The sequence below is a fragment of the Lycium barbarum genome, chromosome 12 (genome assembly GCF_019175385.1).
Source record: "Lycium barbarum isolate Lr01 chromosome 12, ASM1917538v2, whole genome shotgun sequence".
NCBI classification, from domain to species: domain Eukaryota; kingdom Viridiplantae; phylum Streptophyta; class Magnoliopsida; order Solanales; family Solanaceae; genus Lycium; species Lycium barbarum.
This window is the reverse complement of record NC_083348.1, coordinates 66,873,586-66,890,498: the sequence shown is the minus strand read 5'-3', so window position 1 is coordinate 66,890,498 and position 16,913 is coordinate 66,873,586. Positions and strand designations below refer to the sequence as shown.

General features: G+C 33.2%; 1 non-coding gene across 1 annotated transcript; it reads right to left on the bottom strand.

Annotated features, from left to right (window-relative positions):
- Positions 1 to 13,150: 13,150 nt before the first annotated feature.
- Positions 13,151 to 13,339, bottom strand: LOC132625272 (U2 spliceosomal RNA). The gene has a single exon (XR_009576717.1). It is a non-coding gene; the product is annotated as a U2 spliceosomal RNA (small nuclear RNA).
- Between the last annotated feature and the right edge of the window lie 3,574 nt (positions 13,340 to 16,913).

The window sequence follows — 16,913 nt, the reverse complement described above, 5'->3', positions numbered from 1 at the left end:
TTTACGAGAAAGCTTTATAGCAGCTCTAAGAGATTGAAGAAATCGAAACTGGAAAAAATCCCTCATAGGGACAGTCCAAACAAGTTTGGCTTATGGTCCAGTTTATTTTAATGCTTATCCTAACTTGCAGGTATCTTTGCAAGATGACAATTCTTTAGATGCTTTAATATAAAGTATCAAACTGCATGGTTATGATTATATGCCAGGTACAGAGGTAATATGCATCTGTTATATAATATATTATAAACCATTATATACTATGAATCCTATGTGTAAAATTATGGATTTCAAAAATGAGACGGTTTTAATAGAAACTAATTTTGGTAAATCCAATATTATGACTACAAGACCTATCAAGTGGGAAGAAATAGAATTCTCAAAAGAGTGGGTCATTGAAAGAGCAGCACCTCCTCAAAATATCTCTACTGAAATATCAGAAATTGAACAAGCCCCAGATGGGACAATTAGATTAAGGTTCCACGAACCAGAAACTTTAGAAGAAAATGAACATAATAGTGTTCGTTCTAGTATACCTAGATCTTTATCTTCTAACAGATCTTATATATCTCCTGATGATTGTATTGTGCAGACTCCATCAAGAGCTTCTACTTCTCAAATGAGAGATACTGATTCTAATAGAATTAGTAATTTAAAAATTAACCAGGATAACATTGTAACTGGTACTCAAGACCCAGAATTGACTCAGTCAGAAATGGACTTTCCTATTTTTATTGGATCAGGAACAAAAACTTAATTTTAGTCGGGGATCACCCGCAAGTTTACAAATCAGTAAAGAGTTTTATACTCCTAAATGGGAACCATTTAGAAAATGGTTTCTTGATAATTTTAAACCCGAGGAAACAATAGTTTTCCAAGAAGAATTTTATAGAGATCTTACTAAAGCAAATAAGATTATATCTTTTGTGCCTTGGTTTATGGCAAAATATATTGTTAATTATATTTCTGTTCTAGAAAGAGTTTATAAACTTTCTAATGGAGAAATAGTTCATAGTGTATTCCCTCCACAGCCATCTTTCCAAATGAAAGATTTGCATTTTTCAGCTTTTTCAAAATTGATTGAAAATGGTACCTTAACTATAATGACTCATCATGTTAATAACATGATAAGGCAACAAAATTATACTAATATTTATATGAATATTTTGGGTGAACAAATATTTTCACTACATGAAAAAGTTGATAAACTTTTAAATGGTCTTAATAAGGAATCTACTTCTGATAAGGAGAAACAGAAGGAAGTTGTTGCTACTCCAAGTATACAGCCTCCTCCTGAGATTCATGATTTTAAATTAAATCCTTTATCAGATTTAGAAAGACTTTTAGACGAAAAGTTTAAAGGTTTAAAACTTAGTCCTTTAATAGCAGAGGATGATAAATATTTATCTGATGTTGATTATAAGGCTCGCATAGCATCAGATATAAATAAAATTGATGAATATTATGCGGTAAAGCCTACCCAGAGGATTTAAGGCTCGCTTGCAAAAAAGAGCTAGGCGCAAAAAGACTTTCAAAGAAAGGAAGGATTTTATTAAATCCAAAAATCCCAAAGCATGTTATAAGTGTGGCAGAGTTGGTCATTTTTATAAAAATTGCAAGGTTAAGGAAAAGATCAAAGCCCTTAACATAGATGATGACCTTAGAGAATCTTTATATAAGATTTTATTAAATTCAGACCCAGAACCAGAGAATGATTCTGGCAAAGAGAGTGATAGTTCCTCCAACCCCTCTTCAGATGAAGATATTAGGGTGTTAGGTGATGAGAGTTATATCTCGACCAGCTCGGATGATGAGTGTCAACCATGCCAATTAGGGCAACCTTGTGTTAAACCCAAGGAAGACGATGAGTTTTATAAGCTTGTCTCACAATTTACCGAAAATAGTATACAAGTTTTAGATGGTAATAACCTCTTTGATCTCCTTAAATATATTAAGGATCCCAATCTTAGGTCCCAAATTATAGACCTAATAGGTTCAAAACAGCAGCCCCAAGAAGAACCAACTGTTGTAGAAATTAGAGAACCTACAGGAACTTATACTATGGCTCGAGTCAAGAAACTCCTCCAAGAGCGCCGGAATATCATAAGTACACCGGCAACCACTCAAGACTTAGAAACAGAGGTTCATAACCTTAAACAAGAAATTTCCACCCTTAGGAGACACCAGGTCACTTTAGATCATAGGGTCTCACAACTAGAGGGAAAAGGAAAACAAATTATAGAAACTCCAGTTTATAATACTGTAGAAGAATGTAACACCCCGTAAACTTGAACTAGGTGTGAATATTTAAAATCTAGTGTTAAGATTATATTTTATCTATATGAATCCATTCTTGATGAATTCGGGAGAAGGATGGTCGTTTTGAAGTCAAACCAACAATCGATGTTCATAAGGGCTCTTAAAATCGCCTAAGTTTTGGTAGGCCTGGCTTCTGGGAGATATTAATGAAACTGTGTTGAGAATTTGAAAATACTTCCTTGATAAAAGCTGTAGCTCTTTGAAATATCGTTCCAACGGTAGGTCGCCCAGCCCGAGCAACATTTTGTACAAACCGTTATGCCCATTTTACTAAACAGTGTTCTGTCAGTTTGAGGTTAAAACATACGGACCGTAAAAATTATACGGGCCGTATATTCCAGCCGTATAATTGGTCCAGAATGTCCAAATCACTGGAATGATTATACGGTAGGATATACGGTCCGTACAAATTGTACGGGACGTAAAATTGGGCGTAAAATGGGTCTGAAAATAAGTTTAAAACTTCATTTAACACTTTCCACTTCATTTCCTTCACACCTCATTCACGAAAACTCACCCCAAATTTAGAGAGAACAAGTCCTAAACTTCAAGAACTTCCAAGGTAAGTTTTTATCATAATTTTAGATTGAATCCCAGTCTCTAATCCCTTTCTAACTTGAGTAAACCCTTCTAATCCATAGAGTTGTGATTGGAACATTTTTGTTGGATGTGAAAACCCTAGAACCCGAATTCAAGAGGATTGGACTTTAAAGGTAATGCTTCTACTCCCTAATCATTTATAGTTGTGAATTGGTGAATTCTTGGTAGAATAGTAAATGGGTTTGATAAAGAGAATTATATGAACTAAGCTAGGGTTTTTGGATTGTTGACTTGGGATTTTTGTACTCATATGGGTGATGAAGAATGATGTTAATTACATCTAATTGAGATTGTAGAATCATCTAGAAGTAATAGAATGGAGATTGGGTGAAGAAAACACCATTAATGAAGGTTGTGGAGCTTCATGCCCACCAAGTGTTTGATAAAATGCTTAGATAAACAAAGCATGGATATTGTTGCTAATATAGAGTCCATATGACCTGTATTGCTATAGATTAAAGTTGAAGGAATTGAAAGACGTTGTGATATGCTCAAAAGCACGAAGTTGAGGTATGTCTCTTTTGAACATACTCTTTTGATCGATTTTTACAAACTCTTTGATGTTGATTCGTATGTCTCTTTTGAACATACTCTTTTGATCGATTTTTACAAACTCTTTGATGTTGATTCGTATGTCTCTTTTGAACATACTCTTTTGATCGATTTTTACAAACTCTTTGATGTTGATTCGTATGTCTCTCTTTTAATAACTTATTTTGGATGAAAATCACTCTTTTTGAAACTATTGTTGGAAGTATAAATTTTATTCAAGCTTCTTTAATGAATGGGAGGAAAAGTAATCTTTTTATGTTCTTGAATCCTAATTCATGTCTAAATGATGGTTAAAGGTTGGTAATGATATTTTCATTGATGAATTGGGACATGGAAATATTTTGTAAAGAAGTTATACGTTTTCAAAACTTTGATTGAAATGACTTATTTTTCGATATGGTATAATGAACTTAATGTTATTGATGGTGTGACTACTTTGAGATAAATTGTGAATCGGCTTCTATGTCATGGACCTTGTTGTTGTGTTTGCCTTGCTATTCGGGAGGAAGAGTAGCCACTATGGATCCTAGTGTATTAATTGCCTTGCCATTCGGGAGGAAGACTGGCCACTTCCGGGTTCGCTACCTGGGGTGCATTAATGGCCTTGCTATTCGGGAGGAAGAGTATCCACCGTGAATCCATATTTCGGTGTATTGCGCAGTGTTTAGGGAACCTCTACGGTTATCCCTTCGAATGTGATTGGTTCTTGGGCCTGTATTGGCATGTGTGGTATTCTCATTCTCTTATGGAATTGTATGTTGACAAGAGGCTTTATGAATGGGTTTTTGATACTTATTATTGAGATACATAAAATGGATAACTGTTCTTACGTCATTTTCATCTGATTGGCAAGACTAATTTCTTTATGTATTATGTACTCTATTTTCATATTACCTGTTGTCCCCGAGGCACTCACTGAGTACGAAGTACTCAGGCATACCATTGTTGTTTTTGATGGTATGTTAGGTAACAGAGAAGAGCAGGTTCTTGATACTTCAGGCGCTTAGGAAGGACTTGTTGTTGCTGCTGATTTGGTGAGCCCACACATTCATTCGTGGGACACCCTATTATCTTGTTCAATTGTTATTAGTTTTTGGGCTGCGCCCCGATGAGTCAAACCGTTACCTCTTTATCCTAGAAGCTCCATAGTATACATTCTTGTGGGTAGTTGTTGAGTTTTGTTTAACTCTTGGGTGTTTGTCACGTTGTGAGTAACTCTTATAATATCAAAGACTTCCGCTGTCTTAGTTCATATATGCATGAATTATTACATTTAAATTTATAAACTGTTGGAGGCGAATGTTGAACCTGGCGGGTTCAAGTGTTATTCTGCATCGTTTAGGTTCTTCCGATGTTGTTCATGACTTCGGATGCCGGTCACGTCTAGGGTGGGTTTTGGGGCGTGACAAAGAACTACCAGTTGATAGCGCCGTAGGAATTACTACTACGGAGGAAGGAGAAAGTAGTAACCCCAATTCCAGTTTTTTGACAAAATTGGATATTATTACTTCTTTTAAATTTTTTATAAAAATTACTCTTTTAATTGATTATAATTTCAAAAAAGAATTTACTGCTCTAGTTGATAGTGGAGCAGATTTAAGTTGTATTCAAGAAGGATTAATTCCTTCAAAATATTTTCAAAAAACTACTCATAGTTTACGGTCTGCTAGTGGCCAAAAGATGGGTATTACTTATAAACTACCCAAAGCTTATATTTGCCAAGATAAAGTTTGTATTCCTGAAATCTTTGTATTGGTAAAAGATATTTCAAACCAAGTCATTTTGGGAACTCCATTCATCCATAAACTATTTCCTATTCAATGGATGGATGACAAAGGTTTTATAGGAACCTATGATGAAAAACCGATTAAATTCCAGAACCTTTTTCAAGGATTTTAAATGAAATCAAAGATAGGTTGATGAATAAGCATCAACAGATTAATTTTCTTAAACAAGAAATTTATACTCTTCAGATTGAAGATATTTTACAAAATCCTAAATTACGGGAAAAAAATGAGTTTATAAAAAATTAATTTTCTCTACAAATTTGTAGTGATCATCCTAATGCTTTTTGGGACAGAAAAAGACATATTGTCACTCTTCCATATGAAGAATCTTTTTCTGAAAATAATATTCCTACTAAGGCCAGACCATGTCAAATGAATTCTGAATATTTGGAATTATGTAAAAATGAGATTTCTACTCTTTTACAAAAAGGTCTTATAAGATCTTCAAAATCTCCATGGTCATGCACAAAGTTTTATGTTAATAAACATGCTGAACAGGAACGAGGTGTTCCGAGACTGGTCATAAATTATAAACCTCTTAATAAAGTTTTAAAATGGATTAGATATTCTATCCCTAATAAAAAGGATTTACTAGATCGCCTTCATAATGCGATCATATTTTCTAAATTCGATTTGAAATCAGGCTATTGGCAAATCCAAATAGCCGAAGCAGATAAATATAAAACTGCTTTTAATGTTCCAATCGGGCAATTTGAATGGAATGTTATGCCTTTTGTACTGAAGAATGCCCCTTCAGAATTTCAAAATATTATAAATGATATTTTTATGGCTTATAGCAACTTTATCATTGTTTATATCGATGATATTTTAGTATTCTCAAATACTATTGAAATGCATTTCAAACATCTTGATATATTCAAGAAAATTATTATTCAAAATGGTTTGGTTATATCTAAACCAAAAATGTCACTTTTTTAAACAAAAGTCAGATTTTTAGGTCATAATATTGAAAAAGGAAATATTATTCCTATTAATAGAAGTATAGAATTTGCTTCTAAATTCCCTGATATTATTACTGATAAAACCCAACTCCAAAGATTTCTTGGGAGTTTGAATTATATTTCTCCATTTTATAAAGATTTGGCCCAAGATACATCTATTTTATATGATAGATTAAAAAAGATTCAAAAACCTTGGACTGATGCTCATACGCAAGCAGTTCAAAAAATCAAGGGGAAAGTTAATAATCTTCCTTGTCTTACTTTAGCTAATCCCAACTGGCAAAAAATTATAGAAACTGATGCCTCTGATATTGGCTATGGAGGAATTCTTAAACAGCTTTCTCCAATTGATAAACAAGAATATTTAGTCCAGTTTTGCTCTGGCAAATGGAATAATAGTCAGAAGAACTATGCTACTATAGCAAAAGAAATTCTTGCTATAGTAAAGTGTGTTCTTAAGTTTCAAGGTGATTTATACAATCAAAAGTTTTTAATAAAAACTGACTGCCAAGCAGCCAAGTTTATGTTTAATAAAGATTGCAAACATGATGTTTCTAAACAAATGTTTGCCAGATGGAAAGCTCTTTTGGCACCATTTGATTTTGAAATTCACTATAAAAAGGGATCAGATAATAGTCTCCCTGATTTTCTCACTAGAGAATATTTAAGTTCATAACTGTCATTTTCTCATTTGCAGGATAAGACCCACATTGACACCTCCCTCTAATAGAGGAAGGAGAAGAGGACAAAAAGGAACGGGCAGAGGCACTGTTCTTGCCCAAATGGGTAACAAAAGGCTAATAGCCGACAATATTGCAGAAACCTCTGGTAATACCCAGAAACAGATCACTTATGCTGAATATCTGGCTTTTATAGAAGCAGAGAAAAAAGGGATAATATGCCTCCATCATATTCCAGTGCTCTCATAATCGATGATAATGAGGACACTGATTCATATGAAGAAAATACTCAACGAGAGTTAATAATTCTCCTTGAAAATGATGATCTCCAATGGAAAGATGAACCTTGGCAAATAATGCAAAGGTATATTGATAAAGCGTCATACGCTACTCCGACTTATAAATATCGGATGCATTATGAAATGGTCCTTTCAAATACAGGATCAGCGGAATTTCAACATTTTTATCCGGCTAATACCAAAAAAGTTTATAACTTTTCAAAAACTGTTATAAAAAAAGATCTTCTCTCCAAATGAATGGGGAATAAGTCTGTTAAAGGATAGGGATTATATCCACCCAGAACAAAAGGTCCAGTTAAATTCAATTATTGGGATTATGGTGAAAGCTTTAATAAAGCTTTTTTATACGAGAATGATAATAAAAAACATTCTTGGTTTATAAAAATCTGTGCCAATGTTTATAAACAAGGCATTCCAAATTGGTTTTGTCAATGGTGAATCCATTATGGTCCAACCGTAAAAAATTTACCAGAACCCTTCAAGAGTTTATATACTGAATGGGTTGATGTTTCTCCAAAAATAATAGATTTGGAAAATAATATTACTTTCTCTGAAGAAATTTCTAATATGTATTTCTTCATTGAATTCTCTATTCCATGGATCATGAAGTGGTCAGTCGAAGTGGGTTATACCCCGCAAAATATGTCTTGCTTGAACAGAATTTTTTATACAAAATTATGGAAAAAATTGATTCAAAAATCAAAAGAGGACACTATCCAGGACAAGATTTAATAAATCAGATTAAAACTACTATGCACATTATAAGGACTCTATTCATTCCAGACAAAAGGAAGTTCCCAGTCCTTTTGAGCATATTGCTCAAAAAATTCAGATGAAGAAAGGAGCAATTCTCCCAGAACACCTTATAGCTTCTTATATGGAGGAATTTAAATCCAATTTAATGCAGCATCTTAATATGGAAGCTATGTCAGACATATCAATGGCATTTGTTGGTCATACCACTGACAATGATAATGAAGAAGATGAATACTATAATACACAGGTCTTAGCAGGGGAATCCCAGAGTCCAGAAAATACGGAGAACTTTGAAAAATTCGCGGCTCAATTTCTTAGCCAACCGGAAGAATCTTCCAGCACCACAAAAGACAAGGGCAAGTCACCAATGAAGTGATCGGTGGGACCCGCCACTAGGCGGCTACTTTAATAAAGTGGTAATCTGCTTTTATAAAGCAACTTTAATTATTAAAGATTGTAATAATTGTGTTTTCTACTTTGGCCACTTTTCCTTTTTACTTTCCGTCTTTCTTTTTATTTGGGCCATCATGTTGTCGGCCATTTACTTTTGTTGTTTTGTATCCATGATCCGCTATATAAGGATCATTCTTCTTAGTTGAGAGGCAAGTCTTGGATCCCCCAAGCACAAGCTCTCTCCAGCTCTCTCCCTTGTAAAAAAAAAAAAAAAACCTTTCTTACATAAATAAAAGCTTGTTGATATACATCTCCCTCTGCTGAGCACAACCTTACTAATTAAGGTATATTTTTATTTTTCTTTTAATTAATTTTATTTTTCAATTCAGTTCATGTTTAGCCTAATAGGCTAAATACTCTGTTGAATTACGTCACACTAGACTACTGAGATCATGTTAATAATGCTTTAATGCATCATGATCAACGCCAAAACGTGATGTTCAAGGTTAGGGAGAGACTGACCCATGCGGACTGTTCATAACCAGGCGGTGGTCCTGTTGTTAGCCCGCTTAGCCGAGAATGGCGTTTTAGGGCGTTTGTTGGACTTGTTCTGGTAGGACCAATCCCAACGCCAGGGTCGGTAACCTAGTAAAACAGTTGTTACCTAGAGGGCATCATGTGGCGGCGCGATTCTGCTGTCCTTATGAAGTAAAACAGTTGTCACCTAGGTGAGGTAATTCAACGTTTCCATACCATGAATTTTATAAATAGAAAAAAAGAACTGTTAAAAACAGTAAAAAGGAGGAATATGATACTCCTCAAGAATTGGATCTCCTTAATAAATGGACGATTCCTAAAATAGAACCCAGATTAATATATCAAATGGGTACTTTTGAGAAATTAGGTCTCAAAGTACCCATCTGATATATTAATATGGGTTCTATTTTAGGAATCGTCCATTTATTAAGGAGATCCAATTCTTGAGGTGTATCATATTCCTCTTTTTTACTGTTTTTAACAGTTCTTTTACGATTTATAAAATTCATGATATTAAACGTTGAATTACATCACCTATTACTACTGGAACACCATGACTCTGATACCATCAAGACAGCAGGATCGCGCCACCACATGATGCCATCTAGGTGACAATTGTTTTACTAGGTTACCGACCCTGGCGTTGGGGTTGTTCCTACCAGAACAAGTCCAACAAACGCCCTAAAACGCCATCCTCGGCTAAGCGGGCTAACAACAGGACCACTGCCTGGTTATAAGCAGTCCGCCTGGATCAGTCTCTACCTAACCTTGAACATCACGTTTTGGCGTTGATCATGATGCATTAAAGCATTATTACCATGATCTCAGTAGTCTAGTGTGACGTAATTCAACGGAGTATTTATCCTATTAGGCTAAACATGAACTAAAATAAAATTAATCAAAAAGAAAAATAAAAATATATACCTTAAGGATGAAAGTTGTGCTCAGCAGAAGGAGATTTATATAAACAAACTTTTTATTTATAAGGAGAAGTTTTTACAAGAGAGGGCTGGAGAGAGCTTGTGCTTGGGGGATCCAAGACTTGCCTCTCAACTAAGAAGAATGATCCTTATATAGCGGATCATGGATACAAAACAACAAAAGTAAATGGCCGACAACATGATGGCCCAAATAAAAAGAAAGACGGAAAGTAAAAAGGAAAAGTGGCCAAAGTAGAAAACACAATTATTACAATCTTTAATAATTAAAGTTGCTTTATAAAAGCAGATTCCCACTTTATTAAAGTAGCCGCCTAGTGGCGGGTCTCACCGATCACTTCATTGGTGACTTGCCCTTGTCTTTTGTGGTGCCGGAAGATTCTTCCGGTTGGCTAAGAAATTGAGCCGCGAATTTTTCAAAGTTCTCCGTATTTTCTGGACTCTGGGATTCCCCTGCTAAGACCTGTGTATTATAGTATTCATCTTCTTCATTATCATTGCCAGTGATATGACCAACAAATACCATTGATATGTCTGACATAGCTTCCATATTAAGATGTTGCATTAAATTGGATTTAAATTCCTCCATATAAGAAGCTATAAGGTGTTCTGGGAGAATTGCTCCTTTCTTCATCTGAATTTTTTGAGCAATATGCTCAAAAGGACTGGGAACTTCCTTTTGTCTGGAATGAATAGAGTCCTTATAATGTGCATAGTAGTTTTAATCTGATTTATTAAATCTTGTCCTGGGATAGTGCCCTCTTTTGATTTTTGAATCAATTTTTTCCAGAATCTTGTATAAAAAATTCTGTTCAAGCAAGGCATATTTTGCGGGGTATAACCCACTTCGACTGACCACTTCATGATCCATGGAATAGAGAATTCAATGAAGAAATACATACTAGAAATTTCTTCAGAGAAAGTAATATTATTTTCCAAATCTATTATTTTTGGAGAAACATCAACCCATTCAGTATATAAACTCTTGAAGGGTTCTGGTAAATTTTTTTACGGTTGGACCATAATGGATCCACCATTGACAAAACCAATTTGGAATGCCTTGTTTATAAACATTGGCACAGATTTTTATAAACAAAGAATGTTTTTTATTATCATTCTCGTATAAAAAAGTTTTATTAAAGCTTTCACCATAATCCCAATAATTGAATTTAACTGGACCTTTTGTTCTGGGTGGATATAATCCCTATCCTTTAACGGACTTATTCCCCATTCATTTGGAGAGAAGATCTTTTTTATAACAGTTTTTGAAAAGTTATAAACTTTTTTGGTATTAGCCGGATAAAAATGTTGAAATTCCGCTGATCCTGTATTTGAAAGGACCATTTCATAATGCATCCGATATTTATAAGTCGGAGTAGCGTATGACGTTTTATCAAAATACCTTTGCATTATTTGCCAAGGTTCATCTTTCCATTGGAGATCATCATTTTCAAGGAGAATTATTAACTCTCGTTGAGTATTTTCTTCATATGAATCAGTGTCCCCATTATCATCGATTATGAGAGCACTGGAATATGATGGAGGCATATTATCCCCTTTTTTATCTGCTTCTATAAAAGCCAGATATTCAGCATAAGTGATCTGTTTCTGGGTATTACCAGGGGTTTCTGCAATATTGTCGGCTATTAGCCTTTTGTTACCCATTTGGGCAAGAACAGTGCCTCTGCCCGTTCCTTTTTGTCCTCTTCCCCTTCCTCTATTAGAGGGAGGTGTCAATGTGGGTCTCATCCTGCAAATGAGAAAATGACAGTTATGAACTTAAATATTCTCTAGTGAGAAAATCAGGGAGACTATTATCTGATCCCTTTTTATAGTGAATTTCAAAATCAAATGGTGCCAAAAGAGCTTGCCATCTGGCAAACATTTGTTTAGAAACATCATGTTTGCAATCTTTATTAAACATAAACTTGGCTGCTTGGCAGTCAGTTTTTATTAAAAACTTTTGATTGTATAAATCACCTTGAAACTTAAGAACACACTTTACTATAGCAAGAATTTCTTTTGCTATAGTAGCATAGTTCTTCTGACTATTATTTCATTTGCCAGAGCAAAACTGGACTAAATATTCTTGTTTATCAATTGGAGAAAGCTGTTTAAGAATTCCTCCATAGCCAATATCAGAGGCATCAGTTTCTATAATTTTTTGCCAGTTGGGATTGGCTAAAGTAAAGACAAGGAAGATTATTAACTTTCCCCTTGATTTTTTGAACTGCTTGCGTATGAGCATCAGTCCAAGGTTTTTGAATCTTTTTTAATCTATCATATAAAATAGATGTATCTTGGGCCAAATCTTTATAAAATGGAGAAATATAATTCAAACTCCCAAGAAATCTTTGGAGTTGGGTTTTATCAGTAATAATATCAGGGAATTTAGAAGCAAATTCGATACTTCTATTAATAGGAATAATTTTTCCTTTTTCAATATTATGACCTAAAAATCTGACTTTTGTTTGAAAAAGTGACATTTTTGGTTTAGATATAACCAAACCATTTTGAATAATAATTTTCTTGAATATATCAAGATGTTTGAAATGCATTTCAATAGTATTTGAGAATACTAAAATATCATCGATATAAACAATGATAAAGTTGCTATAAGCCATAAAAATATCATTCATAATTTTTTGAAATTCTGAAGGTGCATTCTTCAGTCCAAAAGGCATAACATTCCATTCAAATTGCCCGATTGGAACATTAAAAGGTAATACCCAGAAACAGATAGTATACATATAACTTAAACATACATATATATATATATATATATATATATATATATATATATATATATATATATATATATATATATATATATATATATATATATATATATATAAAAGTTATATAACCTAAGTATATTGATATATATAAGTATATTCTTAGTATATTTTAAGTATATGTAGTATAACTTAAGCATATAACTTTATATATATATATATATATATATATATATATATATATATATATATACACGTATATGTTGTATTGTTGACTTGTTGTTAGCCTGTTAGTCAGTAAATATATAAACTTTACTTATAAACTTATATAACATAGTAAATATACCTATAATATATTAATAAATATTATAATATATATATATATATATATATATATATATATATATATATACTATACAAAAAACAAAAAAAAAGAGGTTTTGAACATGTTTGAACCGACAAGTCCAGTTTCTAGTTTTTAACCGTAACCGGTGGCCAGTTCCAATTTTTCAACCGGAAACCGACCGGTTCATAGTTCCAATTTTTCAACCGGAAACCGACCGGTTCATTAACCGATTACCGGTTCGATCCGATTCTAACTAGTAACAGGCTTAGCCGTAATGCAACATTTAGGCAACACGTGAAGACCCAAATAGCAAACTATCCTAATGAACCTTCCCTCTTAAAAAATTAAATTAATATCATGTTGTCTCCACATATCAAATATTAAACTGATAAGAACAGATACTACACTTAATCTTAGCCAAAAGGCCGAGAAAGGTATGCTTTACTTAGTCTATAGGCCTCTACTTTTATAGCATCTCGTGGCTGTCTAAACATTAGCTCTTTCTGATGTGGGACAAATAGACTATACAAAAAAACAACCCCTTTGCTTTCGTCCCAGTGAAAATTAGCCTTTGCTTAAACATGAAAATGAACACCACACTGGATGATTCAAGTATTGTTTAGCTGCTAAATGAGTCGGAATATTTTATCTGAATTAGACATTTTGGGATGCTTATTTCGCTGCAATGTGATGCTGCAGATTTCTACAAGACTGATTCATTGCCTGTAATATGAAATTTGAAACCTTTTACACTTGAAAGAAACATCTTTACCTCATATCAATATCATCCAAAAGTGCCATGTGAACATTTTGTTACTCACGTGGATTGAAATTGCCATAGTGTTTGATGGGCTTAAAAAAAGCTGCTTATAAGCTGAAAACAGCTTAGAGCCTCTTTGGATGGGATTATGCCTATAAGCGCAAACAGCTTATAAGCTAAAAAAATAAGTTGGGGCAGTCTAACTTATTTTTTTTGGCTTATAAGCTGCTTTAGATAAGTTAAGTCAAATAGGCCCAATTATTTTTTTGAGCTTATTTTAAGCATAAAATGACTTTAAGCTGGCCAGCCAAACACTCAAAAAAGCTGAAAACAGCTTATAAGCAACTTATAAGCCAATCCAAACGGGCTCTTATAAGTGTAGCCCAATTTTTATTTTTTTTTGGCTTATAAGTTGTTCTAAACTTATAAGCTGCTTTAGATAAGCTAAATCAAACGGGCCAAATTATTTTTTTAGGCTTATTTTAGCACAAAATGACTTATAAGCTGGCCAGCCAAACACTCAAAAAAACTAAAAACAACTTATAAGTCAATCCAAACGGGCTCCAGTCAATTTGCTTTTCCAACGGAGACAAAAAAAAAATGCAGAACTAATTCAGTACCCAAAATATATCTAGAGTTATATCTTTGCATTATGATCAAAGATAAAACAATTGACAACTAGATAAAATAGAACGATATTCAATTTGGGATAGCCAAACTGCCAAAGTGTTTGGAAATGGGTGGATGATCTGACTATTCACCTACCGAGTTGTCTACTTTTACATATCCCTCTATAAATTCATAATTTCACACCAAATTATATAGAAACTATGAGCTTAATTAGAAATCTCGAATATACATGTAGTACATCCAATTATTTCCCGATCTATATTGTCAAATTTTTAGTAAATGGGTAGAGATGGTTTTTTTATTACACCTCTTCAGTCTCCAGCGTGGATAGAATAGCCAATTGAGCTCTGTTAGAAAATTAGGCAATATGCTACATTTGGTTAAAGGGAAGGCTTCTTGTTGCCATCTTCTAACGGAGAATACAATTAAACAGTAGTTTGTATTTCAGGAACAATTAACTTAATTACACAACTAAGTAAAACAACGTTTTTTTTTTTCAATCAATCATCCTGTATTCGAAATTCACTAGCTTAGTTAGTTCAAATTCGTCTATTTAAGGGGGAAATGCCCCCTAACAGGGAATTTCTTGATTCTAAGGGTTCCAAACATGAATTTTTCGATTCAAGATAAAGACATCTCATTCATTCCGCTACATTCCTCGATGGTAGCCTCCGACTTTGGTCGGCTCTAGTCAACGTCAACTTGTGCTTAAGCTTAAGATTTGAAAATGGTCATCTAAAGTCTAAAACAAGCAACCATATTCTTTCAAAACATATATATGCACTAATATGGAGCACTTTCCTTGCAAATGTCAAAACCCAAAACGTGAAAATAAAGTAATCATACTGTTGAATGTTGATCATTCTTTACTACGTTTTTTCTGGTAAATGCATTTGCATGTGATGCTGCTTTATCTCATGTTATGCTCTAAACACCAGAAAGTAAATACATCTCCACCATTAGTCCCTCGTCTCAAATCATCTATCCTGATTCTCTTGTACACGCCTTTAAGAAATATTAACTGGGAGCAATTTTTAACTATTTTATCCTTCATTAATGATTGAACAATATAGTAATATCATAACATCATCCATAATTGAGGTGTTTGTACTTGGTCTTGAAAAACAATAGCTGGGGGAAATGGAAAAAAAACATAATTAATTTTGTTTTGAACTTTCAAAATTAAGAATAATTTGAAATAACTATTTTTAAAAATCATGATAAATAATTTGAGGCGAATAGAAGAGTATTACTTTTACATCTTCATTATCAAATTCAATTTCAACACCAAAACAGAAACAATACCAAATGGGAAATTATAGATGCTCTCCGAGTCAAAAGTGATGGAATGCAGGCATAAGCAGCGGAAGCAGATAGCCAGAATCGAACTTGCATGTAATATAGAAAATACATAATCAAAGATTTTAATCAAACATAAAATCGATACTTATCTCTTGGAGCGTGACTGCGGCTGCAAATCGAGCCTTCAAGCACGAGCAAAAGTTGTCCACGTGTTCATCCTTCAGTTCCACAGTCTTCTGCTGTGTAACCCGAATAATACCAGAATTTGTGAAATTCGTGTGGGCGAATTTCTATAGAAAGTTGAAGAAACTTCTAAAACCCTTTTCCTCCTTATGGAATAAGACCTCTATTTTATAACTACAGGTTTAGGGTTTTCACCTTTTTTCAAAACCTGCTGGGTCTTTATTTTCCACAAAGATTTAATATTCCATTTAATTCTTTATTATTCGGGCACAACAGGAACCACATAATTTAATTAACGAGGCTTCCTATTATGGAATTAATTCAAAAAATTTGAATTAATCCTACCATAATAAATTACGAATTATTCCACGAAAAAATCATAATTGCACTCCTCAGTTTAATTTCGAAATCATACATTAAAACTTATTTAACTCCTCATGTTAAGATTACAGATACCAATCAATTAAATTAAATTACTGACAATTTAATTCATTGACTAATTGAATCATTTATATTTTTGCTTAACTTACATCATGTGACGGATACAAAATCCACCTGCAGGGTTTTCACATGAGACTTATAAGCATCCATGAAGGGGTATCATCAATCTCAAAGTCGAGACATGGATTCTATCAACTAATTATTATTTCACAAATGTAATTTGCCATTATCCAATTCACTAGGAATACATAGACCCGCAATTGAGTCGTACATTTTAATAAATCAAAATAATGAACAAATCACATTGATCACAATAATTATATCAAGATTAAGAGTATAAGTACATTTAATGAACTAGAGAATTTGTTTTATATATTCAGTACAAAAACACTTATCTCTACTTGATCCGTTCAATACATACAAAATGTACTAACACAACAAGACGGAACTATACCGTTCCTATAATGAAGATACATTATATTAATCTTGGGCTACAATCATACCGATGGCTTTGTCCAATTTTCATCTTAGATTGTGAACATAAATTTTTATACTTATAAGAACCGACGATTTAATCTTCCGTGTATAAGCTAAACTCTATACACTAAATCATCTACTATATAAGTAAAGGACACACATACTAGTACATGATTTATTTAATTATTTATTAAACAATAAATAAATAATTGTTCTATA